At 40.5% G+C, this 12,240-nt stretch overlaps 1 protein-coding gene across 1 annotated transcript in view; it reads left to right on the top strand.

Annotated features, from left to right (window-relative positions):
• ABCC4 (ATP binding cassette subfamily C member 4) overlaps positions 1 to 11,513 on the top strand; it is a 235,802-nt gene extending 224,289 nt beyond the window's left edge. Inside the window, exon 32 of the mRNA XM_059903361.1 lies at positions 11,439 to 11,513. The gene's annotated coding sequence lies outside the window, so the exon portion shown is untranslated. The remainder of the gene's footprint in view (positions 1 to 11,438) is intronic.
• The last annotated feature ends 727 nt before the right edge of the window (positions 11,514 to 12,240 follow it).

Raw genomic sequence — 12,240 nt, 5'->3', positions numbered from 1 at the left:
AACAACCCAGTTTAGTCAAAAAATGACCTAATTCTCCAAAGTTCATTTATTGAAAATTGAATAAGTATGTGTCACTAAAGGAAATTATATTCTCCATAAAAAAGTTACAGACTACATCACCTCCCAAGAACAGATTAAAAAAAGGTTTGTAGGTTTTCTCAAGAATTGCAGTAAATTCATGGATTAATTTCCACAAAATTTGTGGCATATGGGCTTTAATCCTTATCAAATTAAGAATTTTAAACCAAAGGGGAACACAGAGTCCTTGTTTCCACCATTCTGTATTCTATTTTAGGATTTTAAAATGTTTTTTAAGTATGTTTATAACCAGTAATTGTCAAATAAAAATCCTCCCCGAGCACTGGAATCTTTTTTGATATGTGTTTCAGGCTGGTTCTCTGGGATACAGACTCAGATGGAGTTTAGTGTTGGGATGTTTATTAGGGGTGGCCTTCGGATCAGTACTTGTGGAATCAGCAGGGAAGAAACAGATAAGGGCAGAGGGAAAAATTCAAGCTGGAATGCTGTCCAGATGAATTTAGCTGACTCCGTTGGAGCTCTGGAGTGAAGATGGCCCTTCGGGGTTGTCCTGACACATCCACTGGCCAGGCCTTTATACCTCCACCTGGATGGGTCATTACAGAGAGGCTGCCCCCAGAGGGTCTGGTAGCTTAAGGTTGCCCACTGGCAGCACTTCCAGCAGCTGGGCAACAAGTCCTTGAAGGGAGGTCTGCACAACACATCTCCACGCCCCAAATGGCATGTGTCACAGCTCCAGAGGTAGATAATTAGGACATACTGTGGCAGAACACTCTTGGTGACTGACGTTTAAGTCAGAATGACTGAGTGATTATCCTTAATACCCTGTATTGAGGTCTAAAAAAGAGGAGAAGGTCCATGTAGGGGAGATATCTTCCTTCTCTAGAATCAGCCCTGTTTTCATCTCTTCTAGGAAGCCACCTTAAGATCAATCGTCATCCTAGGTAACTCGTATTTCTGTAATACTCTGAGCACCTCTCTTTTGTTAAACTGAACCACATTTGGATTAATGTCCTGTTGTTGCCATGGTGAAATGCTTAATTTTTAAACAAGGGACCTGCTTTCCATTTTGCACAGTGTCTTGTAAATTATGTAGCCTGCCCTGATTATGAGCATTCACAGGTGGCCTGTTTTCTCACTAAACCATGAACTTCTAAAGACTTGGAACTGTGCCCTGTTCACTTTTTAGTTACATCTTCCAGCACAGTGTCTATCACATAGGGGGTGCTCAGTAAATGTTTGCTGAATGAATAAGTGAAAAAGTGATGACTGAGAACAAATCTTCCTTCTAAACTTTATAATTTTGAAATGTGAAGAGGTAGCCTGGGATAATAGAAAAGCCCGGGTTTTGAAGTCAGTCACACTGATCTGCTTGCCAGGTCTTTCTCTGACACTTGCTAGCAATGTGGGTTCCCAAAGAATATATTGTCCAAAGTTTGGACCCCCTGAGACTGAAAGGAAAGCAACAACCAGCCAAGGTGCCAGGACAATAGAATGGCACCATCTTTGACAAAATGAGCTACAGTTACCCCATTGCCATGCATTCTTAGTTACGTGCTTGGGTAAGTGTCTCAACCTCTTTGAGTCTCAGTTTCTTCATCTGGAAAATGAATATAGTTCCTGCCCTTGTGAACAGTTGCTTTGGTTGGGATGATAGGACCAAGAGCATCCAAAGAAACAGAAAGGATGGAATCATTGAACTTGGTGGTTCTTAATCACCAGGAGAGGAGAGCAAGATGGGCGTGGATGAAGGAGGTTTGCAGACGGTAGAAGGTGTATTTGAGGAGGTCCTCATCTGATGGCCTAAACCAAGCTGTTCTTCCTCTAACAGAGTTAAAATGAAACAAGCACATGGGGAGGAGCACAAGCTCTGGAGTCAGCCTTCCAGGGACAAATATTGGCTCCTTTGGGCATTGCTGGCTGGGTTTGGATATGAGTTCTGCTACCTGCTAATCATGGGCTCTTAGGTCGGGAAGCCCACTATGCATCAGTTTCTTTGTAATGTTGAGATGGGGATAATTTGTTTCTCAGAGAGCTGAGAAAGATTAAGTGTGACAGTGACACACAGTATGGTCTGTGGGCCAGTGCCAATCCACGACCTGTGTGTAACTGTTAGAAATAAGTACAGGAATTTCAAGAAAGCAAGAAACGTGTAGCCATCTGATATTGCAGTGACATCCACACTCAGGATGGGTGGGATCTTGAACAGGCCAGAGACCAGTCTGAGTGTCGCACTTGCAGGCGGAGGTGCATGTGGTTGAGCTTCACACTAGCCATGCACAGTGGGATCATTGATTAGGTTGCAATGGGCTGAAAATTTAGAATTAAATAAAACCGATTCTTAATCCCAGACAGTTGAGAAGCTCTCAATACTATCCTCTTTATTCATTGTTAACCATGATATTTATGTTTAAAATTAGACCATATAGGCTTTCTAAAGGCCTTAACCTTTGAAATACATTAGCAATATTTTTAATAGCATTAAAAAGTTAAAAATAATTAAATTCCTGCTCAAGTTTAGAGGTTTTCTTCCCTTAAGTCAAAAAACAATACTGTGCATAGGTTTGTACCCACTATATTCTTTTTTTCTTTTTATAATTTTTTTTTCTAAATTTATTATTTATTTATTTATTTTTTGGCTGCATTGGTTTTCGTTGCTGTGCATGGGCTTTCTCTAGTTGTGGTGAGCAGGGGCTACTATTCATTGCGTTGCGGTGGCTTGTTGTGGAGCACGGGCTCTAGGCACGCAGGCTTCAGTAGTTGTGGCTTGCGGGCTCTAGAGCACAGGCTCAGTAGTTGTGGCGCACGGGCTTAGTTGCTCTGCGGCATGTGGGATCTTCCCGGACCAGGGCTCGAACCCATGTCCCCTGCATTGGCAGGCGGATTCTTAACCACTGCACCACCAGGGAAGCCCATGTACCCACTATATTCTTGAATCAACAGCATGCTCCTGATGTTGAAGAAGGTACCTGGAAACACATCAGGCCCCTTTAAAAGCCCTTCATAGAACACAGGGTTTTGTGTGGAAGCTGTTGATTTTTCTTTTAAAACAGAAAAAATATGGATTAAAAGCTTTTGCTTTTTAAATCTAATGTTCTAAGGAAATTCACCTCATTTTCTTCAAAAACTAAAATGGCAGTGTGTGTGTTGAAAATCTGAGAGAAATATATGTTTACTTTAATTTAGAACTAAAAACACAACATTAGTAGAAGGAATAACATGCCCCTGCCCTATAAGACCTCCATCTATACCCCAGGCCCATTTAACTCGCCTCAGAGGTCAACACTGGGATTGTATGAGTTTCCAAGAACCGAGATGAAGACTTAGATGCACTAAGAATGTTTCAGAGGAAGCTTACACTGGTGGTTCTGACTGAATTCACTCTTTCACTCAGCAGCCATGCTCATAAGACTAGCCAACTCACACTTATCCATCCCAGTAGGTGGAAGCTTTGAGTATTTCAAAACAGTGTTCAATCCAAAAGCTAATCATATTTAATTCTGGAGGACATTACGTGAAAAACATTTTTAAAATTAAATTTTGTAGACTACCTAGGCAAAAATTGATATGAGTCTCTGAGACAGAGTTTATATCATGTTAGAAGTGTTGTAAGTAAGAAAGAAACAGCCAACAGAGGATTGAGGATTTTAAAACTTTACATTTCATAACACAAGGAAGTTTCTGTTTTTGTTTTTGGCTGAGTTATACGGCATGCAGGATCCTAGTTCCCCAATCAGGGATAGAACCCACACCCCTTGCAGTGGAAGTGCGGAGTCTTAACCACTGGACTACCAAGGAAGTCCCTAACACAATGAATTTTTATTAAATCCATGAGTTTATACTAATTCTAATAAGATATATGATAGATAGATGATAGATGGATGATAGATAGGTTGGAATAGAAAGGTCTTTTTTGCGGTAGAATGCCAACTAACAAATGTAGGAAGATTGACAGAAAAAGTACCATATGGCAGCCACTGTTGTCAAAGTAATTCAGATAAAATTCTATAGTTGGCTGATAAATGAATACAGAGTGAATGTTTGAGGGACGGGGGAGACAGAGCATTTTCATAGACTGAAAGCATTAACTAGTTAATAAGGGAGGAATTGTATCTTTAAAGTGGAAAAATTGGGCAGACAGCACCCTAACCAAGTGACCAGTGTTAACATTACCAGTAATGGACCAACGGACACCCTTGGCTCTTGATGTGTGAAGTCATGACAACATCATTTCTATGGTATTCTTGCCCCCACCCCCAAAAGAAGAAAAATGCGTAGCCTAAATCAAATCAAGTGTCAGACAACCAAACTGAGGACATTCTACAAAACAACTGGCCTGTACTCTTTAAAAATGTCAATGACAAAGATTGAGAAGGTGCTTCAGATTAAATGGAAACTGAGAAGACATGACATTGAAATTCATTGTGTGATCCTGGATTTTTAGGAAAAAAATGCAATAAGGACAGTACTGAGACAATTGGTAAAATATGAGAACAGTATAGTAGATAATAGAGTTCTACCAATGTTAAATTTCTGGAGTTTACTCATTATATCATGGTTATGTAAGAGAATGTCCTTATTCTTAGGAAATACACATGGATGTATTTAGTGGTAAAGGGTTATGATGTCTGCAACTTACTCTCAAATGGTTCAGCAAAAGTGATTATATAGTGCTATATAATATATGTTAGATATGTGTATTATATATAACATATATGTTATCACATATATAACATATACACATAATTTTTATTACATATGTGATCCTGGATCAGAAACAACATGTCTGTTTATCCATTGAGAGGAAATGTAGGAAAGATGTTGAATGAATGAACCTAGATGAAGGATTACTCAGTTCATTGTACTATTACTGAAACTTGTCTGTAGATTTAAATTTTTTTCAAAATAAAAATTAAAAAAAGGAAAACTTTCCACACTCAACCACAGAGTGAAGAATCCACATCTAGATAAGCAAGAGTGGACTCTGTGTGGTCCGTAAAGCTTACCAGACATGTTTTAGTTTTGCGAATGTTGTTTGCACAGCTCCCTGCAAGCAGCAGCTCTCTGGTCTAGCTTGGGGTGAAAGCACAGAAATATGCACATCCTCACCGGGGAGCATGTGGAGTCGAGGTGCTTACTGGTAACAAAATTAGTTTTCACACAGGCAGGATACAGCATTATGTGATTTTTTTAAGGATCTAATAATGCCAAATGCAGAATCAGCTATGAGCCAAATTCCCAGGACTGCCATTCACTCCACTGTTGTCAGAGTGAGTGGCCCCTGTAGGATCGTCCTGTGTCCTGAGTGGAGGTTCTGCCAATAGCAGAGCTGCAGTGAGGAGTGGATGCCTGGGGCCTCTATGGGCAGCTGAAACACAAAAGACTGCTCTTTGCTGCTCAACAGAAGCACTGTAGCCTCCCCCAAACTATGTGTTCTGGTGTAAATTCATTTTCTCCAGAAGGCTCTCTCTTCTCCCGGGATATATAGATATTTCTACCTGGAGTTGTGCCAGTCAAGTTTATTCTGGTAAATAGACCAACTGCTTTTCATTACTTTTCTTAAAGACCTGGTTTAACTGCTCTGACTCTGCCACTAGTGGACTCTATAAGAAAGCATCATCGCCAGGTTGATGCTACTTGTATGTGTAGTAACCAAGCCAACACGCAACCAAACAGGAGAAGGTTAATAACTCTAGAATTCCTTTCCTCCAGGTAGGAAACCATTTTCAAGAAAGCTCACCTTGGCAATTTGAGATAATGCTGAGAAACAGGGCTGTCTGATTTCACATTTCTGGTTACTTTAAATTTCTACTGCACATTTATTCTACTAAATATTTCCAGTTTTTCTTCCTTGTTGTTTTATGTCAAATACAGTGAAAATAATGAGGGACAAAAACCTCTGGGACAACATTAAATGCACCAACATTCACATTATAGGGGTCCCAGAGAAGAGAGAGAGAAAGGACCCAAGAAAATATTTGAAGAGATTACAGTTGAAAACTTCCCTAACATGGGAAAGGAAATAGCCACCCAAGTCCAGGAAGCACAGAGATTCCCAGGCAGGATAAAGCCAAGGAGAAACACACCAAGACACATCGTAATTAAACTGACAAAAATTAAAGACAAAGAAAAATTATTGACAGCAACGAGGGAAAAATGACAAATAACATACAAGGGAACTCCCATAAGGTTAACAGCTGATTTCTCAGCAGAAACTCTACAAGCCAGAAGGGAGTGGCATGATATATTTAAAGTGATGAAAGGGAAGAACCTACAACCAAGATTACTCTACCCAGCAAGGATCTCATTCAGATTTGATGGAGAAATCAAAAGCTTTACAGACAAGCAAAAGCTAAGAGAATTCAGCACCACCAAACCAGCTCTACAGCAAATGCTAAAGGAACTTCTCTAAGTGGGAAACACAAGAGAAGAAAAGGCCCTACAAAAACAAACCCAAAACAATTAAGAAAATGGTAATAGGAACATACATATTGATAATTACCTTAAATATGTATGGATTAAATGCTCCACCCAAAAGACACAGGCTCACTGAATGGATACAAAAACAAGACCTGTATATATGCTGTCTACAAGAGACCCACTTCAGACCTAGGGACACATACAAACTGAAAGTAAGGGGATGGAAAAAGATATTCCATGCAAATGGAAATCAAAAGAAAGCTCGAGTGGCAATTCTCATATCAGATAAAATAGACTTTAAAATAAAGAATGTTACAATAGACAAGGAAGAACAGTACATAATGATCAAGGGATCAATCCAAGAAGAAGATATAGCAATTATAAATACATATGCATGCAACATAGGAGCACCTCAATACATAAGACAGATGCTAACAGCTATAAAAGAGGAAATTGACAGTAACACAATAATAGTGGGGACTTTAACACCTCACTTACACCAACGGACAGATCATGCAGACAGAAAATTAATACGGAAACAGAAGCTTTAAATGACACAATAGACCAGATAGATTTAATTGATATTTATAGGACACTCCATCCAAAAACAGCAGATTACACTTTCATCTTAAGTGCACATGGAACATTCTCCAGGATAGATCACATCTTGGGTCACAAATCAAGCCTCAGTAAATTTAAGAAAATTGAAATCATATCAAGCATCTTTTCTGACCACAATGTTATGAGATTAGAAATCAATTACAGGGGGGAAATATGTAAAAAACACAAACACATGGAGGCTAAACAATACGTTACAAATACAAATTGGAAAAGAAGAAGTAAAACTGTCACTGTTTGTAGATCACATGATACTATACATAGATAATCCTAAAGATGCCACCAGAAAACTACTAGAGCTAATCAATGAATTTGGTAAAGTTGCAGGATACAAAATTAATGCACAGAAATCTCTTGCATTCCTATACACTAACAATGAAAGATCAGAAAGAGAAATTAAGGAAACAATCCCATTCACCATTGCAACAAAAAGAATAAAATACTAGGAATAAACCTACCTAAGGAGGTAAAAGACCTGTACTCAGAAAACTATAAGACACTGATGAAAGAAATTGAAGATGACACAAACAGATGGAGAGATATACCATGTTCTTGGATTGGAAGAATCAATATTGTGAAAATGACTATACTACCCAAAGCAATCTACAGATTCAATGCAATCCTTATCAAATTACCAATGGCATTTTTTACAGAACCAAAACAAAAAATCTTAAAATTTGTATGGAGACACAAAAGACCCCGAATAGCCAAAGCAGTCTTGAGGACAAAAAACGGAGCTGGAGGAATTAGACTCCCTGACTTCAGACTATACTACAAAGCTACAGTAATCAAGACAATATGGTACTGGCACAAAAACAGAAATATAGATCAATGGAACAGGATAGAAAGCCCAGAGATAAACCCACACACCTATGGTCAACTAATCTATGACAAAGGAGGCAAGGATATGCAATGGAGAAAAGACAGTCTCTTCAATAAGTGGTGCTGGGAAAACTGGATAGCTACATGTAAAAGAATGAAATTAGAACACTCCCTAACACCATACACAAAAATAAACTCAAAATGGATTAAATACCTAAAGGTAAGGCCAGACACTATAAAACTCTTAGAGGAAAACAGGAAGAACACTCTTTGACACAAATCACAGTAAGATCTTTTTTGATCCACCTCCTAGAGTAACGGAAATAAAAATAAACAAATGGGACCTAATGAAACTTAAAAGCTTTTGCACAGCAAAGGAAACTATAAACAAGACGAAAAGACAACCCTCAGAATGGGAGAAAATATTTGGAAACGAATCAACGGACAAAGGATTAATCTCCAAAATATATAAACCGCTCATGCAGTTCAGTATTGAAAAACCAAATAACCCAATCAAAAAATGGGCAGAAGACCTAAATAGACATTTCTCCAAAGAAGACATACAAATTGCCAAGAGGCACATGAAAAGCTCCTCAACATCACTAATTATTAGAGAAATGTAAATCAAAACTACAATGAGGTATCACCTCACACCAGTTAGAATGGGCATCATGAGAAAATCTACAAACAACAAATGCTGGAGAGGATGTGGAGAAAAGGGAACCCTCTTGCACTGCTGGTGGGAATGTAAATTGATACAGCCACTATGGAGGACAGTATGGAGGTTCCTTAAAAAACTAAAAATAGAATTACCATATGACCCAGCAATCCCACTACTGGGCATATACCCAGAGAAAACCATACTTCAAAAAGACACATGCACCCCAATATTCATTGCAGCACTCTTTACAATAGCCAGGTCATGGAAACAACCTAAATGCCCATCAACAGACGAATGTATAAGGAAGATATGGTACATATATACAATGGAATATTACTCAGCCATAAAAAGGAACGAGATTGGGTCATTTGTAGAGACGTGGATGGACCTAGAGACTGTCATACAGAGTGAAGTAAGTCAGAAAGAGAAAAACAAATATCATATATTAACGCATACATGTGGAATGTAGGAAATGGTACATTTTCATTTCATCTGAACTGCTTTGCAGGGCAGAGATAGAGACACAGATGTAGAGAACAAACGTATGGACACCAAGCGGGGGGTGGGGGGGGGGAAGCGGCGGAAGGGTGGGGTGGTGGTGGGATGAATTGGGAGATTGGGATTGACATATATACACTAATATGTATAAAATAGATAACTAATAAGAACCTGCTGTATAACAAAAAAATGGATAAAATTTTAAAAATAAAGTTTAAAATAAGAATTATTTCTGACTGGTTTGATTATCACTGATTTTTATTTTCATAGGTTTTCTGAATTTTCCAAATTACCTACAAGGAGCATGGGTTAATTTTAAGGTCCAGAAAATATGTAAAGAGAAGTCACAGTGCCTCTTTCAGTTAGGATAGACTGGGGAGTTTATATTTTATTTATGAACAGTATCTTATCCACCTCACAGAAGCTCCTAGCTTCAATATCCCCACACTGTGAGGACACTCTTAGGATAGATAATCATTCATCTCTGAAACTTCGAGAATTCATTTAATAAATACATAAATATCACCATGAAAGAGTTAAGAAAACCAAGGTAACAGTGATGAACACAATGTACTTTGTCAATGCAACTCCCAAACAGCCACAATAATGGTCGGCCCTATATCAGATCTAGTTTTCACTGAAATTTTGGCTTCTAAATTACACAGTGGATCTAGATTTGCTGCCACATGTCTCTTGGGGAGGCACCTAAGATCAGTCATCAGGCAAAGAGAAAAGTTAGGCAAATTTCCCTGAGAAGCTTGGTGTTTCTGATTTACATGTGTAGGGGTAAAAATGCAGATGACAATTAGGAACCTGAGACAATCACTTGTTTGGGGGGAATTTGGACTTTCAGGTCTTTCTGCAGCATCTGGGCTCCTGAGGTGAGGACTGGTAGATAGACTGTATCAACAAGCCAGCCCAGCTGTGATGTCTGTGGCTGGACATCAGCATGTCCAGCCCACAGAGGAGGACAGGTTAGCTGTCTGTAGGTAGCTTTTGGTTCTCTTCCTTGCTTTCTCACCTTGGTTCCCTCTCCTTCTAATTAGAATATGACTCCAGCTTAGAGGATTTCCTGACTACTAGTCTTTGGGATGGAGACAGTCTAGCCTTTTTGAGAACGGGTTCTATATTAGACTCAGCAATAGTTATCCCTACCTGATAAAGATATCACTATATTGATTTCATCAGTGCCAGGAGCCTCTTTTTAAGGCTAGTTTTTTGAGTAGGTAGACCAGGTAGCCACCCATGTTTTGTGATTTAGGGAGCCCTGGGGAAATCCTCTACACAAAGTATGTTCTCCACTGGTGCTTGAAGGGCCATCATTGTTGATTCATTCATGTGGATACCTTGTGCTCTTTCCTTGAGGCCCTTTTAAAACTAAGATCCTGTATTTTAATGAAGGTGTAAAACATTAAGTCACTAACACTTTAACTCAAGTGAGTTTGCCATATTGCTTTCTCTCTACTAGAAGCAGCAGTGGATACCACACAGAATTTGGGAGGGTGGGTGTTTGTGATCCACCTGGAAGGGAAGAACTCATCCTCAGTAAACATGACAGGCAACTTCACCAGTAAAGATATTTCAACAACCAGGCTGCACAATAATATCAAATCACAATAAGGAAATTGCCAATATCCTGGATATCACATAAGCAATTGAATTTGGCTTCACTTTGTGCAGCCAGATGGACAAATTTGAGCATCACCCACCTGCCAGCCTTGCCTATTAAATCAAATTATCACTCCAATTCACCCTGGATCAGAATTGGTTGAAGGATCCTGTAGGCTTTGGCTTGGAGTTCATCATTCTGGGAAGAAGGAGTTGAAGAACCAGGCCTACTTAGTAGGGAGAGGGTTAGGCTGCTTAGGTACCAAGGGAGTTTCTGAGGGCAGCCAGGTCTCTCTCATCAGAGCCTGGCTAAGCATGGCATCTAGACCATAGAAGAACAGTCAGTGTTGGTGGAAAGAACGAATGGCTTTCATACTGAGTGTTAGTTGAACAAGTTGATGCTTGTTTCAGGCGAACAACTGTCACCTACATCTCAACACCAAAAAATTCAGATGTAGTTTAAACTTTTAGACAGTTGATTGGAGACGGTGTATTTATGTGCTAAGTGTGCTGTGTTATACCAATTCTTTCTCTGTTGTTGTTGTTTTCTGCTTTAATGTAGGAAGTAGCTATTATCAGCAGGGCTCACCCCTGCTATTTTCTAGCCCAGAGCAGGAGCACAGATGGAGGCCTGCATATCACATGTCTAAATAGGTAGAGCTGTAAATCAAGCTAACAAAGTGTTCAATAAAATGTGTTACCCTGCCACCTTGACAATCCATCCCAACTACCTGGAAGGCCTGATTCTAATTTAGAATTCTTGGATTTTCAGAGTTCTTGCTGAAATGTGGAAATGTGGGGAGAACAGGCCCATGACCGCAGCCCACACCAAAAGGAGCCCCATTCACACAAGTGAAGACACCCCAGATGGCACAGGCAAGTTCTGTCCACCCCTCCCTATCCTTGCAAAGGGGCCCTCCCAGGCCCAGGACTACTCACGCCTGAGGTGTTGCTTGGTGCTATCGCCCTTGGGAGGATGGACTCAGGCAACAGGCCCATGCGTGTCCTTGAAGTGGGCTGGGGACTTCGGGCAGGCCATTCCAGGATCCTGGGTACCCTGAGTGGTCTAGGTCAGTGCTTCTGGATCTTTAAGGTGCAAATAATCCACTTGGGGATCTTGTTAGAATGCAGACTCTTGTTAACACGCTATAGGTTAGAGGGCAGGCCTGAGAGCCTGCATTTCTAACCAGTGTCCAGGAGATGCTCATGCTGCTGGTCTGTGGACCACACTTTGCCAACCGAGCGCCTGGAGGAATGGGCTCTGGAGAGTTGCGTCCCCTTGGTTCTCTGAGGCTTCACCCCATGGGGACCGGCGGGGTCAGCGGAGGGCTGGACTGGGGTCCCCTAAAGTGTGAGGCTCGGGGCAGAGGCCTCTTGCCCTGGTCTAAGGGCAGTCTGGTCCCTTCTTTGCCCACATCCTGACGGCATCAATGGGCTCTGTTCCCACACTGTGGGCCCTGGTCCTCCCCTACCAGCTCTGCCACCGCAGCCCTTTGATCTCCCACCCACTCTCCCCAAGTCAAGTTTCTCTTGGCTCCTTTCCTGTAGCATTCCCCACTCCTTCCCCTGCTTTT

Source organism: Balaenoptera ricei, chromosome 18, assembly GCF_028023285.1.
Source record: "Balaenoptera ricei isolate mBalRic1 chromosome 18, mBalRic1.hap2, whole genome shotgun sequence".
NCBI lineage: Eukaryota > Metazoa > Chordata > Mammalia > Artiodactyla > Balaenopteridae > Balaenoptera > Balaenoptera ricei.
Note: the sequence above shows the minus strand (reverse complement) of the source record. Positions and strands in the feature narration are given on the sequence as shown.